Below are 6,247 nucleotides of genomic sequence, written 5' to 3' on the forward strand. Positions count from 1 at the left end.
TTGTCTGGTACTCCAAAAGATGTCTTTATGCAGTCTTCATATATATATATATATATATACATTTTTTTGTGATATTTTTAGATGGAAGTGCAAAATTATTTTTTTGGTGTACCAATAACAGCTTCGAAAAAATAACAAAGAATACATCAATAGACATATTGTGCATTAGGCAATAAATTAAACACTTACATTCTGTTTAATCAAATTTTATGTTGTGATTGAGTTGAGCTACCACAAATTTTTTTTAGATAACGTTGGCCATTGCGTCACCCCGAGTTCTTTTTACACCTAATGTATAAGAAAATTCCAAAGAGAAAATGTAGGCTCCTCAATTTTTTTTTCTAATTTTTATCCAAAATAAAAGTCTTCCTCCGTAAAGTAGCCGTAAAGTAGTTTAGAAGAAAACAATCCACAATTTTCTTATAATTTTTATCTAAACAGACAAGTCAAAACTCAAACATTATAAATGAATCCTTAAACTGTTATCTCAGTTCTCAACATCATCCCACATTCATTTCCCACCAAATGGCAGAAGCAACAAAGAGGTGGCCACTTAATTCCATAACAATTTCTCACTTTTGTATTTTGTTTCTTACTTTTGTTTTGTTTCTGATTTGTAGTTTCTGTGAATATTTTTCAGGTATGCAGTTGTTACAGGCGCAAACAAAGGATTAGTGTAGTATCCCACATCGACGACGTGAGGGCTGTCCTTGGGCCTTATATGTATTCGCTCGCATGTACTCTTCAGAGACGCGTTTTGGAGCTGCGGCTTGCAAAAACAAATCCGTGAGTGGGGTCGGACCGGTGCGCCGGGTTCCACCACAAAGCGGACAATATCTCTGCGGAGGAAGGCGTGGTTACATTGTTTGGTATCAGAGCCAGACTCACGGCCGTTCGGTGTGCCGACGAGGACGTCGGTCTCCCTAAGGGGGGTGGATTGTAGTATCCCACATCGACGACGTGAGGGCTGTCCTTGGGCCTTATATGTATTCGCTCGCATGTACTCTTCTGAGACGCGTTTTGGAGCTGCGGCTTGCAAAAACAAATCCGTGAGTGGGGCCGGTCCGACCCCACTCACGGATTTGTTTTTGCAAGCCGCAGCTCCAAAACGCGTCTCAGAAGAGTACATGCGAGCGAATACATATAAGGCCCAAGGACAGCCCTCACGTCGTCGATGTGGGATACTACAATCCACCCCCCTTAGGGAGACCGACGTCCTCGTCGGCACACCGAACGGCCGTGAGTCTGGCTCTGATACCAAACAATGTAACCACGCCTTCCTCCGCAGAGATATTGTCCGCTTTGTGGTGGAACCCGGCGCACCGGTCCGACCCCACTCACGGATTTGTTTTTGCAAGCCGCAGCTCCAAAACGCGTCTCAGAAGAGTACATGCGAGCGAATACATATAAGGCCCAAGGACAGCCCTCACGTCGTCGATGTGGGATACTACAATTAGGATTAGGGATTGTCAAGCAGTTGGCATCAGATGGAATCACTGTGGTCTTAACTGCCAGAGATGAGAAGAGGGGTCTTGAAGCTGTTGAGAAACTCAAACAGTCTGGCTTGGCAGGTCAAGTGGTATTTCATCAACTTGATGTGGCTAACCCTGCTACCATTCTACCTTTGGCGGAATATATCAAAACCCAGTTCGGGAAACTCGATATCTTGGTATGATAAAAACTGGTTTCTTAAAAAGTTTACGTCTTTGCAGACTTGGGCATACCGAGTTGGCTAGCGCAGCCTGCTCCCCTGTGTGCACCTCTAAGTTAGAATACTCCCCTTTTATACGGGTGAGAGACTGGGTTAAGCCTCACACTGGGTTAATTATAGTAATTTGATTCGAATTCACTTTTAGTGAGAATCGGACCTAAGACCTCTCACTTACAAGTAAAGTAGTTGGAACCATTTCATTTTGCTTTTTGACTAACCAATTTCAACATGGATGAATAGAAAAGAAATCTGTTGTATTATATTTTTTTTTTAACAAACGATATTATCTACATTAAAGGGGAGAGGGTGGACTTAGCCTTACAATGTGCTAACAATAATGTGGTTCAAATTCACATGTGGCAAGAATCGAACCTAAGACCTCTCACTTACAAAAGAATCTTCATATAACTATCACCACCTTACCATACATGAAGTTTTTTGAATAAAAGTAAGGGACACTTTGGATGCTGTCCTTAGCTATCAATATTATTTGATTGAAACCTTGTTAGTTTTTAGTTTTTGATTAAGGTCCCTGACATTAATGTAATAATGTAAGTTACTAAATTTTTTTAATTAAAAAATAAAAATTGAAATTTGTAATTGTTTATATTAATGAGATTTTAAATAAAACCCATAACTTATGGGATTAAAAATAATAAAATATAAATTATACTCTCTATTATATTGTGTGTGTGTGTGTGTGTATATATGTATGGGTACATTAACCAAAATTAACAAAAAAAGTTATTGTACCAAAACATGGATACATTCTCAAATCAACGAAAAAGAATGTACCCATATAAGTTTAAACATGGATTAAAAAATTTGAATGGATTTTATATTAAAAAAAAGGGTACATTTTACATATAACAAATTGATATATTTGAGAATGGGTACATTTAAGATTAAAAAAATTGAAAAATTATATGAATGGGTACATTTAAGATTAAAACATTGAGAATCTTTTTATATATAAAAAAAAACTAATAGGTACAAACTTAATTTAATTTTTTATTATTTTGGAAATGTTTGAATTGAAAATTAATTAGAAGTTTAATAGAGGTGTGAGTATTAAACCTTAAATTAATTACTAATTTTTATATTAAAAAATTATATAATAAACATGTAAATTCATTATCACATTAATGCTAGGGACTTGAATAAAAATTTGAGAACTAATAAGGTCTTAGTCAATGAACAGTAAAAACTAGGGACCGGATACTAATTTTTCCTAAAAGTAATTTGCATTAGACTGTAAATTTGTCATTGTCTGTTGTGTACCCTATCCCATATATGATCCGATCCTCTGTACAATTTGCAAGATTTTCCCACTACTCGAGCCTTTCAGTCTGTCATTATACCTGGGAAGTCAATAGAATATATTCGTCATACCCGAAAAAGATTAGTTGTTGGACTTTAGGGTTTGACAAAGCACACCCTTGGGCGCTTTGAAGGGCATTGGCTTTTGTTGCAAGAACACCAAAGGATCTACCAAACCTTTCATTTTCATTCTCTATAATTTCTTACTTTTTAATTGCTTGTGTGACTGAAATAAGCAATATTGAAAGAGTTGGGCTCTGCACAGGTGAACAATGCAGGAATTATGGGAGCCGCCATAGTAGATACCGATGCTTTTAAAGCTGCAGCAGCTTCTGGTATTCCGGTAAGTCTTTAACATAATTTTTTTCACAAGGCCACTTTTGGTGCCTGCTATTGGATTGAATTGGATAACTTACTAGCCTTTTAAAGGAAAATGATCTGTGTAATGTTCCCAACAATATTTTCACTGTGATAGTTTGATGACTGCTGTGCATGTGAACCTGTAATTAACAATTTTTTTTTTGGGTGGGTATCTGATGCAGGAAGGAACTGATTGGAAGAAAATTATGACTCAAAATTATGAGTTAGCAGAAGAATGCGTGCAAAATAAACTATTATGGTGCTAAACGAACAACTGAAGCGCTTATTCCACTCCTCCAATTATCTGATTCACCGAGAATAGTTAACATTTCATCTTCCTGGGGCAAGTTAAACAATATACCTAGTGACTGGGCTAAAGGAGTTTTCAGTGATGCTGAAAATGGAACAGAAGAGCGAATAGATGAGGTGTTGACTCAGTTTCTAAAAGACTTCAAGGAGGGTTCAATTGAAAGCAAAGGCTGGCCTTCTTTTATGGCTGGCTATATACTCTCAAAGGCAGCAATGAATGCACATACACGTGTCCTAGCCAAGAAATACCCCGATTTTCGCATCAATTGTCTCTGCCCCGGAATTGTCAAAACAGATATAAACTTCAATGCTGGTAACGTGCCTGTCGAAGAAAGTGCTGCAAGGGTTCTGAAGTTAGCCTTTCTTCCCGATGATGGCCCTTCTGGCTTCTTCTTTGTTGAGTCTGAAGTAACAGGTTTTTGATTGAAAATGATTTATATTATATGCAAATGTTGCCAATGCATGCAATAAAAGTCACTCAGGGTCGTATAACATGCTCTATCTCACATTCCAGTATGATGGAAGTTTAGAATTTTCATTTAAAGTCTGGATTTTGTCCTTTGTACCACATATTCTATCAGCAATTATGTTTTTATTTAAATATTTTAAATATATTTATGATTTGTTTTATTACAAACATTGAATATAAAACGTAAATTGTTATTAACCTTATAAATTGTCATTAACTTTATTATCTGATCAGGATCATTAATTCACTAGAAACATAAGAAAGCTTCTCACCTTAAAGATGAGATTCTTTCTCTGAATAAAAAAAAAAAGATCAAATCTATTTTTACATAATTTTTTATTCCATTGTGATTTGGACGTTTTGATTTAGTCCATTTTGTTTTCTTCTGCATTGATTACTTGCAGCTTTCTTTCCCTTAAATCATTTACATCCCCCAACATCTCTTTTATTATATATAAAAGTCCGGAGGATCCAAAAAAAAAAGTATAATAAGAAAAAAAGACAAGTTTTACAAATATTGAGTTAATAGCAACATATCGAAAAGGTGTGAGTTAGAAGGTTTTTCCGTTGTGCAAGGAAGAACCTTATCAGAAGAAGGTTCTGGGCTGTTTTATCATGGGGACAACGTGGTGTTTGTGAATTGCTTGCACACTTTGGGCAGAGCCGCGAAACGTCTTTAATGAAATTGAGATTCCACCATAAAACCAATTGGCAAGATGGGGAGTAGCCCAAGACCATATAAGCACATAGCAAACCTTGTCCCTCACCGATGTGGGACAACTCTCAACACACCCCCGCACGTGTGGCAGATTTTTAAGCCTACACGTGAACAACGATTGGGTGACGTGGAGTGCGTGTGGCTGTCTGGCTTCACACGAGGACAACCCGCTCTGATACCATGTGGAAATTTTCAGGTCGACGGGCCGAGGGCCCACTCTAACAACACCGATACTGTCCCCACTTAACCACCTGCACAATCCTCAAGTGTGGAGTTTTATCACAAAAGGCCTCGATATTAGTTAGAGTGGGGTAATTCTATTTAAAGTACTCTTTCTCATTCCCTCTGTCCGATGTAGGACAATTGGTTTCAACACTCCCCCGCACGTGAGACCCCATTTATGGGTCACACGTGAAATTCCACACATCGGCAACCACGTGGAGCCATGTTGGGAGTCACCCAATCGCGCGGGGTCATTGGGGACCTACCCAAACACGTGGCATCTTTGGCCTATGTGGACAATCACGCGGGGCCAATGGGGACCCACCCAATCACGTGGCAGTACGGGCCCATCCCCTGGCTCTGAAACCATGTGGAATTTTCAGGTCGACGGGCCGAGGGCCCACTCTAACAACACCGATACTGTTCCCACTTAACCACCTGCACAATCCTCAGGTGTGGAGTTTATCACAAAAGACCTCGATATTATTTAGAGTGGGGTAATTCTATTTAAAGTACTCTTTCTCCTTCCCTCTATCCGATGTGGGACAATTGGTTTCAACACTCCATCGCACGTGAGACCCCATTTATGGGTCACACATGAAATTCCACACATCGGCAACCACGTGGAGCCATGTTGGGACTCACCTAATCGCGCAGGGTCATTGGGGACCCACCCAAACACGTGGCATCTTTGGCCTACGTGGACAATCACGCAGGGCCAATGGGTTTAAAGTACTCTTCATCCTTCCATCTGTCCGATATGGGACAATTGGTTTCAACAGTCTTAAAGAGAGCGAATTAGTCCGCGACTCATCCCAAGAATCATTCACCACTCAAGGCTTGTACATTTTTCGGGTAACTTCATTCCTTTCTATTTCAGATTCAACAATTTTAAGACATTTTCAATCTGCCATGCATTATAAGGCAAACTCTGTTTCTCAGGCAAATCTTGTTGAAAAGCAACTGATTGCAATGATATCAGAAATCAACGTAGATGATGGATCTGAGGGATGGTGGGTGGACACTGGCGCTTCTCACCATGTTTGCTATGATCGTTCCCTTTTCAAGACCTATTCTGTGGCTGAGGGAAGGAAGATGTTGTTGGGTGATTCATACTCAACTGATGTTGCTGGTATTG

At 39.0% G+C, this 6,247-nt stretch overlaps 1 pseudogene; it reads left to right on the plus strand.

Annotated features, from left to right (window-relative positions):
- The first annotated feature begins 499 nt into the window (after nt 1-499).
- LOC126618472 ((+)-neomenthol dehydrogenase-like) lies at nt 500-4,330 on the plus strand (annotated as a pseudogene).
- The last annotated feature ends 1,917 nt before the right edge of the window (nt 4,331-6,247 follow it).

The sequence above is a fragment of the Malus sylvestris genome, chromosome 1 (genome assembly GCF_916048215.2).
Source record: "Malus sylvestris chromosome 1, drMalSylv7.2, whole genome shotgun sequence".
Taxonomy (NCBI): Eukaryota; Viridiplantae; Streptophyta; class Magnoliopsida; order Rosales; family Rosaceae; genus Malus; species Malus sylvestris.